The 12231-nt window shown below is 41.1% G+C and overlaps 1 protein-coding gene across 2 annotated transcripts in view; it reads left to right on the top strand.

Moving 5' to 3' along the window:
* The first annotated feature begins 2377 nt into the window (after positions 1 to 2377).
* The window catches only part of rerea (arginine-glutamic acid dipeptide (RE) repeats a), a 122971-nt gene continuing 113117 nt past the window's right edge, over positions 2378 to 12231 (top strand). For both annotated transcript variants that reach the window (XM_056383852.1, XM_056383851.1), the window contains exon 1: positions 2378 to 2678. The gene's annotated coding sequence lies outside the window, so the exon portion shown is untranslated. The remainder of the gene's footprint in view (positions 2679 to 12231) is intronic.

Here is a 12231-nt window from a genome sequence, read left to right as displayed (position 1 = left end):
ACAAGACCCATGGGACAAAACAAAGAAAACAACTCTAATACTCTAATTTAATACTTCCATTTGCTCACTGCAGCTCATAAATTTTACAGTCAACTTAAACAAAGTTCTATTCACAAATAATTGAAAGCTTTCTTGCAGGTAAAGTGAGAGTATCTGCAGTAAAGGGGGGTCTTCCTCAGTTCCTGCTCCTGTCTGTTTGAAGTGTGTGATGTAATCTGAGTGCCACAGAGAGGCAGAAACATGAGCTCTGTGCTCTGGGATGCCGTTTCTGTCCCTCCCCTGGGTAAAAGAATCCAGGAGCTCCATGCAAGCTCTTTTTGTACTGAGCCCTGCCAAGATAAATGAAGGTCTATTCACCAGTGGAATGGTACCAGAGGGGATTGCCAGCTGGGTCTGTGCCACGCCAATTCACTTTGTGTGAGCCCTGTCTGAACCTGCCTCCATTGTTTAGCCGTCACCAAGGAGATGTATTACAAATCATTGGTACAAAGACACAATATACTACATATTACAGAATCTGGAAAGTCCTCACTCAGCTGTTGTGGATTTCATTTAGCAACAAATGAGTGAGGGAAATCTTTCTTACAACTAAATGAATGAAATGGTTTTCACATAAAGTTAAGCCTCTCAGAGAGAAAATCTAACTTGTAAATTGATACCAGTGTTGTAATAGCTTTCATGGGTTTCTCTGAGACTGCAATGCTGAATTTCTTTTCTTTGAGACCTGCGCCATCTAGTGGTCAGATCTATGTAGCAAACTTCTTTGACATGTTTCTATAGCATCCCGAGGGCAACAAATATGTTCTACCCCTATGACATCTGAACGTCTACTTGATTTGGGTTTCATCAGGACATTTAGGCATGATTCGTTAGTTTTACTGTAGATATAAAAATAAAAATATAAACCCATGAAAGTGATGCGACTTTGTAACCTAAAATCAACACCAAACGATACTTATTTGACTACACTATATACTATAGGCCTAAGCATTTAAACTGATTTATATAGGCTAATATAGTTTGTTGACTTTTACGGTGTCAGAGATTTCTAATAACAGCCCCGCTTAGCGTTAAGAACTCACTAATCGATCAAACACATGATGTCCGACCCCCGTGCGCTTCTCATTAAGTCTGTTACAGAGGCTGAAGGTCTAAGTATAGTTCCTGCGCCGGGTCTGATTTACACTACATGACAGGAATTATTATGATTATTCAAAGTTTATATAAACAAATAATTTAAAAGGGACAGGCTAGCGGTTTCACTGTACCTGTATGTCCCTATCCAATCAACAGCGCAAAAAGAAAAGGTGAGACTCAACTACAAACCTTCGATTACACAAGTAGGCCTGCATAATGCGCATGCGCATGCGCCTTTTAGCGAACAGCTTGACAGAAGGCTGCTACTGCTTTCTCATAAAACTTCTATTCTATTCTATCCAGTGATGAAATAGTTCGTGTTTTATCATCTTGGTCTTTTGTAATGCTGTTACCCTAATAAATCATTCCTTCCTATTTTATTCAATTCTGCTGTGTTTTGTCTTGCGTTTTTTGTCAGGTGAAAGTTGTGTTCTATACTATTGTGTTCTATTCTGTTACGTAATCAGGCGTGTTTATTATTCTTATGTCTATTCTATTCTATTCTATTCTATTCTATTCTATTCTATTCTATTCTTTTCCTTTTCTATTCCTATTCTATTTTACATCTACCCCTTTACCATGATCTGTGGACCTACAATGCGAAAATATTTCCCTTCCCTTCCATTCTATTCTATACATATGTGTAGTTATTTTCTATATCTATATATATATAGAGATATGGAAAATAACTATACAACTGTATATATGTATACATACATACATACATACATGCATATATATATATATATATATATATATATAGACAGACCATCAACAATCAATTGCTTTTGATTTGTTTGTCAAAGCACTTTGTAAACTGTAAAATATATGTATATATGTATATATATTATATTATATTATATATATATATATATATATATATATATATATATATATATGTGTGTGTGTGTGTGTGTGTGTGTGTGTGTGTGTGTGTGTGTGCATAAAATACAGCAGACCTCTCGTAAGCAGTTTTAATCTATCTATTTTTTCTGGGCTAACTGACAGTCCAAATATAGTCCAAATATAGTCTGGCAGTGTCACAGGTTTTTAAGGATGAAGATAGACCAAGTGTTGCTACAGAACAGACACTCTGAGGACTCTCTTGGTGGATGTTCCCAGCTTTGACCAGTGGGTGACGATATTTTACCGGTTGAACTTTGAGAACCCCCCAACTGTTCTCACCCCAAGATGAAGAAGGATGCTGTCATGCTGAGTGCCTCTCACACACACTAGTCTGAGCATCCCGGTAGCGATTACTCCCTCTTTATTCTCAAGTCCATCATTTATGCATTTATGACAGCATTATATCAAACGTGGTCCGTTCCGTTATAGCTGCATAAGAAAAGATATACAGGTGGCATTGCAGCTGCTGTGCTACTCTCTGTAGTGGCGACTTGGCTAACTAACGTTGGCTAATTGCCCCTGCTGCTGCTGCTGCTGCTGCTGCTGCTGCTACTACTGCTGCTGCTGCTGCTATTGTTTGTTGTTGCAGTCTCTCATCAAACAAATCACAGATGTTGTAGACCAAGCTCTTTAAGGTAAGTGTCATGAGCTTCAACCAGCCGTGTTCTTTGCCTTTGACGTTCATCAGCAAACGAGGAAGAAATGGCAAATATATGAGGGGATACTTAGTAAACGCTGGACTGTTAACGTACACTCTTGCTTGCTAGCTATTTGGCTAATTTGCCTATTAGCATCAGCTAGCTCGTTAGCTAATAGACTTCTTTGCCCCTTGCTGTTGCTGGTTACCATGAACTACCGTTAGCGGCTAACGCCAGTGACTAGCACTGATTGGGAATGCCAGGAGCAGTGTAATGTCTGGATACAAACAGTTGTTGACACCGGTTAGCACAGAGAACATGCAGTACACACAACATGGCTTAATTTTATTGAACGCTTTGTGATTTTAATGTGCACGTATCCTTACAATACCCCATAACAAGCGTTTTCCCATTTTGAATTACCCAGCGTAGTGTCTCTGTTACAGGGAGTAGTCTGAGCCCATTCAGCTATTGTCATTAGCTCAAGGAAACGTTAGCTGGCGAAGCTAACTTGCTGTCTTTGTGTGCTTGACTTGTGCTCAATTATTGTTATTTAGCTTACAGTTTGAGAGTATTTACGAGTGTGGTCTGGGCTGGTTTTAAACAAAGCCAAAAACCGGTTAACGGCACACTCGTGTTGACTTTTGAAAACAAAGATGCAAGTCTTGTAAAATCCTCATGGGAGAAATTTGTCAACAAATAGAACCAGCAGAATTGGCATTAACACTTTTCACCTCTGGCAGGCTGAGTAGTTCAAAGCGTTTGAGTAGTGGTGTAGTAGTGACTCTGCAAGGTACAATTACAACAGTATTTGCTGGGTTTGTGTTTTTAGCAGTGAAGTGGAATTTTTTGCATGACGCTAGTCATAGTTATCATGAATTGTAAGTTTCGAAAATTGTAAACAAAACGAGGATTCGTTGACTTGCTTTGCCATTCATAGTCAGTGCTTTAAAATGAGCTTCCAACGATGGTCAATGTACATTTGAATATCTTTAAACTTAAAGAGGAGAGCCATTACAAGCTAGTGATTTATTTTTATTGAAGGCATATGACTCACTTCTGACTTGTTCACTTTCTTGTGCCTCACAGACAACATAGCCCTGCACAATTGTGGACTTCACCATAACTAATGAATATACACTGTTCAATGATCAAAGGAGTGGGAAACATTTATTTTGCTCTATAAATGCCAAGCTATTTTCGGTCCACTGAAAGAATCTAATTTAATGTTGACAACAAAGCCTGTATTTTCTTACTTGTCAAAGTGCCACAACATTAGACTGGGTGTAAGGAAATGTTTAATAAATTATCTGAGATCTTGACAGTGCTGCAGTGTAAAACATGGATATGCTCAGCACCACATTATCTTTAAGTTCTGTAAACAATCTAACATCGACAGGTTTTGTTCCTTTGTGAACTTTTTGATACCTTATTATCATTGCCACCTGTTCAGGCCTTCTGATAATGACATTTCACTGAAGAGAGAGTTCACTGAACTGCAAAACAAAGTTCATATACACATTACACGTGTCTGTAATGTCTTTTATGCACTAGGGTTTAGTAACAGAGGGTTAGGTAAGAAAACACACACACACACACACACACAACACACACACACACACACACACACACACACACATACTCCCATATGGTCAGAAATATTTTGTGAGGAATAATGCAGCTTGTTTTTGTCTTTTTGTCTGTGAAAAAAATACACCTGTTAAACCACAACCTACACAAACCCTGTATCAGCTCATTGCACTTCTGACTAAAGCAGCACTTTGATAAAACTTTTTAGCTCCATACATCTTGTGTATGGCACAGCTGATGTTTTAGTGGCTTTTACGTCTGCCAATAGCTTAGTGGTTGTGATTTAGATTTTCCTTAATTGCCACTTAGACTGTAAACTTGCTAGGTTAGGAGGTTACAGAGGTCTTCCATTACAGGCCATATGTTGATTACTACTTTAGCACAACTCTGACAGAGAGCACCTCATTGTTTGGTTTATGGTTTTTGTTGAAGGAGAATTCTTTATTTTCAGCCTAGAGGATAATTTAAAAAAGCTTAAAACAGAACATTTGTGGTGTTTGTTTCTTTTATGTTATTCCAAGGACCTTTATTTGGCTTTTTTGTTGTGTAAGTGTGTAAAGTCCTTTTTAATCCACATTAACTGGTTAGTTCAGAGGAAGTCAGGATGTTTTATAGTGTTTCAATTTAAATCTGAAGAGCGGCTGTCGGGTAAAATTACTTTGAATCACATATGCAATGACACACCCATGTCCATTGAATGTTAATCTAGCTCAGTGGCTGTAGTAGTAGCGGAGTAATGATAAGAGAACTGTAATAACCCTGCTATTTTCCTTTAATGACTCATGTGTGTTTGAGCAATGGCAGCTCTCAGTGAGTAATAGGTGGCAAATGGAAGGCTACACAATGTTAAGGAAAATCCCTTTTCACCATGCCCTGACACCTCTTTGTTGGGTGATTTGTCAGTACACATGCTCAGGAATTCAATGTTTACATGCTGCGCTTGAATGGCATCTTGCTGTTTTCCACCTAGATGCAGTCACTACATTTTTCTTTCATCATGAATTGTCATGAAAGATGATTCCCCATTATAATGTCTGGGTCTAGTCTCAGAGCTACTTCATACTGTGTATACTAAGGCATTGTGTTGCCACAGTGTACGAGATGTTGCTTTACCGTCGAGGCTAGCCTATATTTTAAAAAAGACATTTTACCTTCAGCAAGGCTATTGTGTTTCAAATAAAAGGTGATTAGGCTGATGTATTGTTTTGTTCGAGACTGTTTTGTTCAGGGATTTCATACAGTATGAAATTATGTTGGCAGTAGAGGTAGATAAGCAGTGAAAAGTCTGCTTTCCAGAACCAACACAGGATTATGTGAAATCAAGCACCTTTGGACATCAGGTGACATCAACACATCAAGAAAGTGTGTTGCCTTGTGTTTTTATCCTAATGACAATGCATAGTCGCTGCAAAGAGGAGGCAGTGGACAATAAGGAACGAAGTGGATAAACTGATTTAGCTTTTTCCTTTACAGTGCTAGATATCAATTTCATTGCAAGATATCTGGCTGTTACATAGAAAATTAATGCTCTGAACAAAGGAGCAATGTTCACTCAAAGACCTCTTGATGGGCCATTCAAGTGCTGTATATTCATTAAAAATAACAATCTGTCAGCACTTACTGACAGCACGCACAGTGAGCCAAGCTCTCTTTATTGTTCTCCGAAGATGTTTTTCAGTTCCTGTGCCAAGAGCTGGGTAATTGGCTGTAGCAAAGCCTTGCATGTGTTGTTTTAAGATATTGGACTGACACGCACAGGGCACACTGGCAGAAATGAGGCAGCCCCCACCACCACCACCACCACCACCTTTTTCCTCTTCTTGGCTTATCCTAGCAACTCAGAGGAGGCAAGATGCTGGATGTGTTTTGTGTTCTTTGACAGCTTCCCTTCACCTCTCATAAGAGGAGATCCAAGCATGCTGCATCATATCTCATCTTTGTTTGATTCGGGCCCAGCTCTGCAGCTCCACAATTGTGCCAAGGAGATAGTATCGGCAAACGCTATCCGTGTTAACAATTGTGAGCTGTCTTGCTGCATATTGCTGGTGGTATTTGATGTACTAGATGTGATCAAATCTGCTCCCTCTGTGAGTTCAGTCATGGTGAAGTCGGTCTCACTTCATCCTGCATATGCCTTCGTGTCTTATTGGGCTGGTTTGGCATGGATTCACATCTGAACTAATCAGACACTTTGTGTTTTGTGTTGTTGCCAGTCTCTCAGCAGGTTCTCAGCAGGTATAGTTAAAAAAAAAAATAAAAGAACCCAAGTTCTCTCTATATTTTCCATATTTGCCTTTTTTTAGCCTTGTTCAGTTTTGTATGTGGCTTTGAGGCCATGAGGCTGCAAAGTGTTGCAACTCACCACATTTTAGTGTCCTCTGTGATTTATGTACATGAGTGATTGTACAATGGAGTGTGGAAACTGGAAATGGAAGCTTGGCTAGGTTTGTAAGACTTGGGAAGCATAAGCAAACGTAGGAAAATTAATGGCTTAAGTACCTGTCATGATAGTACCAATATCTGGTTCACATTGTTAGAGTGCTCATGCATCTCATTAGTTATTAGTTAAAACACACCTTAGCATGCATACGATAGCTTATTTTTCAGTATTTGGACATGATAGGCTAATAATAGCACTTAGTCAATTACAGTGCCAAAAAGCATGTATCGAAATTGTTCAAAAATAACAGTCAGCCATTTGCCATCTCAGTAAAAGAGGAAAATGAAATGGTGTAGGATCAGCTGGCTGGCCCCTGAGGAGAGGGAGAGAAAGGGGGAGAGAGATGAGGAGGAGGAGGAGTGCTTTGCCGCTGTGTGTGTCAGTGCTGATTAGGTAAGAGATTGCCTCATGTAATGACACGGCATGGCGCTAGTGGTGCAGAAACACAAACAATGCATGCCAGTGTTTTACTGTGCGCACCCCCTGCAGCTGCCTGCCTGAAGATGTTTATATAGACATATACACTCTCGCCAGAATATTCCAGCATCTTTAGATGGTGCCCTTTTTTACAACTATACACAAATTTACGCCATCCGGAAGCCAATAGCCCTTTTCTCTGTGCGCTCTTTTTCTTCTGTAGCACAGATGAAAGATGGAGGTGATTAAAGGAAAGGAGCACAATAGAGTCTGTGCAGTTTTCTGTCAGCACTCATTGTTGCTATTGACAGCAGTATTTTTCAGCACATGTATATATTGTTAAATAGGCTACATAACCTGCCAAACCCTCTGCTCTGTGTGCTGAACCTTAAGCACAAGGGAACTTGTCATTTTCTGTTCCTGCTTGTGAAAGTTAAGGTTTCCATCGATGTATTGGACCCATTATACACAGCAATGGTGACTTAGTTTTCACTCATTAACTTGGCTAATAATAGACGTGCTTCGGGCAGGGCTCCATAGTGTTGGAACTTAGGGGAATGTAAAGATCCACTGTGTTTTCCTGACAGAATGATTAAGGTAAATAGTCACTGTGTTATAATTATCAAAGAGCCACCTTGATTAGCAAGTCTAAATGATGCAGTTGATTTAATTGATTGTTTTATAGAGAGATGTGTCAATAACAGCTGTCTATTACCCGGACAAACCTGTCTTTAATGAAAGTGGCTGTAATGGCTTGTTATGATGTGTTTTTTTCTGCACAATAGTGGGTTTGCAGGACATTGATTTTTAACACTGTGGATGAGACAAATCATTCATACATCTCTTTACAATCCACTGGTTGTGCTTTGTGGCCCCTGTGACTAATAAGGGTATTGCACTGATGTTGTGACTGTGCACACGAGGCACAGTTTGTTTGCAAAGCACAAGACGTGTGACTGAAGTTTTAATGGAGACGGCACACAAGCCAGTTCTGAGCTCAGGGTTCATGCAACCCTAAGGAAATGACCCTGGTGACATTGGGGCTCTTTCCACTCTCCTTTTCACGTGGCGCCTCCGGTAAAGTGTGTCCTTGCTCGCCCTTGCAGGTCAGGCACACCTATTGAGCTTGCTGAGACTTGGTTTAGGTGCTGGGACTTAGAGCTGGATCGACTAGGTTTAAGGATGGACATCTTGTCTCTGTAACACTGTTCCAGCAGCTAGCACAGAGAAAATGAGTTCTGAGGATTGGGTTTAGATTTGCCACTGTAGCACTTCCACTCTGATACACTGTAGCTACCATCAGGGGAAGGCTGTCAGAAAGAGAGAGGGAGAGGGAGGGAGAGAGAGAAAGAGAGAAAACAGCGAAGCACAGCAGTGCTATCTAATAGATCAATTTGTAATAAATCTGTTGCCTCAAGCTGTTGTTGTTCGCTTCTACTCAGTAAAAGGTGTCTGCGTTTCTCAGGCAAGAAAATGCTTGTCAGGCCGGGCATACAGAGCTATCAGTGAATGAGACGCGCCTAAAGCACAGTAAATCATTTTCTCTGTGCTCACTTTACATAGGTCGAACACATTGCTCTCTTATCAGCACATTCCATTGGTCAAAAAGGGAGGTTATAACCAATCGATAGGACTGAGCGCTGAAATGAGGAAGTAACGCTCCCCTCACATTAAATTTCCCCATTGTCCAATATGAGCCATTAATCATGATGAAGGAGCTATTGATTAGGCTATCAGCCAAGGTTGGTCAATTTATTTGCCAAGAGTCATTCCACAATGTGAGGATCTGTTGAAGTAGTGCTGCTTTACGAAAACCAAGCGGCAAGAATTGAAATGGCCCCATTATTATGACAACAGTTTGATCTTAAAGGTAACAAAAGAGCGGGCCTCTATAAAGACCACATGGGACCTCTCCTGCTCCTCCTCCACTAGCAGCCATATGGACCGTACTAATTGTGTTTTACGCCAACCATTTTCACCGATCCATTGGGGACTTGTGGAAGTGCTGTAGCTATAATGTCACCAGCAGTGGGCTGGCTCATGAAAGAAACATTAGCAAGCGAGATGAGAAGACAGGAAGGCAATACACTGCAAGTCAACACAATTATTGATTTCATTCAAATGAAATCTGTAGTTCTCTGTCCTGAAACTGATGTTGGTTGCCTTTAAAGTATGATTTCTATTATTTCTTTTTGCAGTTGTAGCTGTTGTCTGAGATCAGCATTCACACATGTACCTTGTCAACCATTAAAATGTATTTCTAGGCATGATGCCAGAGTGTAAAGATATAGCTAATAAGAGGATTTATTCTTGTAATCCCATCTCCAAAGATGTTTTATCCTATTAATTCACTTGATGATTTTACAGGGAAGTACTGTTTATTCTGATTCTGACCAGTACCACATTTAGCCAGTTGTAAATCTTCTTTCATCTGTTTTGTTTTGTGACACAAACACAAATTCAGAGGTTTAAATGTTGAATGTAAATGTGACATTCACAGCATTTGCTTTGCCCTTCAGGCCAGGGATTAGTCATTAAGTGTTTGAAGTGCTAAGTGTGACTGAGGCAAATCAATGTGTGTTTTAACGTCTTTATAATATACAATCATGAAAAGGGCACATCTATGGAAATTAGATCCTGTGACGGAGGGGAGGGGCGTTGGAGTGGTGACGAAAAAAAAGAAGTGTGCGTGTGTGTTTCCTTGTGTCCCCGCTAACAGTTTTCTTGTAATTATTGAAACTGATGTTTGCTGCGGAGCTGTAAATCTGCACGATCTCCTGTTAATAAAGCAGCAGAGGCAGCCGAGCCGCTAGACTGGGAAATAAAAGGCAATCAAGTCTCCAACATCCTGTCCCTCGCCCCAAAATGAAGCAGCAGAAATCCTAATTAACTGAGAGGATGGGCAGCTCTTACTACAGTGCTTGGCTAGTCGGCTCCAGAACTAGCTGCTATACTCTAATGAAGACACTCTGCTAGCCGCCTGCAACCTCTCTCTTTCTCTCTCTCTCTTTCTCTCTCTCTCTCCCTCTTTCTCTCTCTCTCTCTCTCTCTCTCTCTCTCTCTCCTTCCAGCCCTCTCTATCTGGCTCTGGCTTGCCTGAGGTATTTTCTCCCCCTCAGCTTCTCTCCTTCTCTACCTCCTCCTTCCTTGTGTGTGAAGTTGTGGATGTGACCGTTGCACTGATGGAGTGAGAGAAGCTTTGTTTCCTTGAGGTATCTGGGAGTCCTGCACAGGAAATCGGTGAGCTAGATGATAGCCTCTGTGATGGTTATTGCTGCCTATGTAAAGTGCTGTGGGAGAGAGGGAGAGACAGCATTGATCTCCTCCCATTGATTTCATAGATCCTCTTTAAGATGACAATAAAGTTGTCTTTCTTTGTCATCTTCAAGTGCTCCTTTTCAAATCAGTGATGTGGCAAATTACTCCTGTCATCAGCTGCCCATATTCAAACTGCATTGTGTGATCATTTGCAGAGTTGAAAATCAGGTTAAATCTTGCTTTGCACACTTGTTTGTGTTTGTGTGTATGTCTGTGCAGCAACAAGGCAAGTCTTTGAACATGACATTCAGTAATACATTGGTTATGTGTTACTGTTTTGGTGCTGACTAAAGCTCGTATTGGCCTGCAAAGTAATTCTAATACAAAATAAGATATGCTCTGTGAGGTGAATACCATGCTATAAGCCACATCTTTGTTGTTGTGGAGGATTCAGTGATGATTGATTTTTTTTTTTTTTGAAACCCGAGCTTGCCTCAGCTCCCAGCCAGCTGCTCCTGACTATTTACCTGTAAACTTGTCCTTTCTGCTTTTGCTTTGTCTGTTGATGGCTGCAGAGCTCTTTCTGTGCCCCCTCCCCCTTTTTTTTTTTTTTGTTGTACTAAGCAGCCCAAAAGCCTCCAGGGATGAACAGACAAATAGAAGACAGTGAGAGGTGAGGCTCAGTCCCCACATTCTCCCATCTATCTTCCTCCCTTGTGAGCACTCTGCCAGACAAGTTTCCGGGCACTCAAAAGCAGCAAATCGACTCACTGTAGGATTCACTGTCACTTAGCTGAGCTGGGGCATAGCAGCGCACTAGGAGGCCGAATCCGCCTCCTCCTCCTCTCCCCATTTCACCGCCTTCTCATATGAAGAAAATGCTATTTGGCATGGCATAGCTGAGGCCTGGTTCTCTGTATAGATGAGCTTATTCCAGTCTAGCCCCCCAAAAGCTCTTTCTTTGCCTCCTCAGTTATAAATTAGTGGGGTGTTCCTGATGACGACTTGATGAAGTGCCTGTCACATTTTGGATTATTCCAACAGGATGGGTCCAGTGAGCAGCGTTCCATGTTGATTTGCTCTAGTTAATTTCTGAACAACACGATTGGCAGGCGAGATTGTGCGGCGCTATTGCATGAATCTCTCATCAAGGTTGGGGATGTTTTGTTTGTGCACAGATTCCATGATTGTGATTGAGCGCATGGAGAATGCTGTCAGACTTTCAGTCTTTTCTTTTATTCCCGGCACAAAGCAAACGATCTGCTCGGCACAAAGCCAGTCCTCGATGCAAACACCAAATGTAGTAAGTAGAGGAAGGTGGTGTCGGGCTTCACATTAAACTCATGCACAAGCACTCAGATGCATGCACAAGTGCATAGACAACATGTGTGCGGTGTAATGAAAGCCAAAAAATTCTCCTGAACAGCAGGAGTTTAAATTTCACTCCTCTGTGACAGCTCTATCACAAGGAGATTCACCACCACCCCTGGCAGCCCTCAGAGACCCTTCCTTGCAGTCCTCCCTGTCTTCTCCCTGTTTCCCTCTGTATTTAGCACTCAGCCTTTTCCTCTAATCAACGACAGGCTTGTGTAAATCTCTACATGAAACAATGCACAATGCTGCTTTATTTCTTGTTTTCTCTTTCCCTCTGCCTGACTCTTCCCCAGAGTTTTTTTTTGTCTTGCCTGTGCAGCTGCTGCTGTGAAGAGGATGACAACAAGCAGAGAAAACTAAAAGGACACGTCGTCTTTATCCACCCCCTACCCCCCTCCTCATTTTTCTTCTCTTTCTCCATCATCCTTCCTTCCTAATGTAGCTGTTTACATTACACAGCGCTTGTCCACC

The sequence above is a fragment of the Seriola aureovittata genome, chromosome 9 (genome assembly GCF_021018895.1).
Source record: "Seriola aureovittata isolate HTS-2021-v1 ecotype China chromosome 9, ASM2101889v1, whole genome shotgun sequence".
Lineage (NCBI taxonomy): Eukaryota > Metazoa > Chordata > Actinopteri > Carangiformes > Carangidae > Seriola > Seriola aureovittata.
The sequence above is the reverse complement of the archived record's forward strand: the minus strand, read 5'-3'. Positions and strand labels throughout refer to the sequence as shown.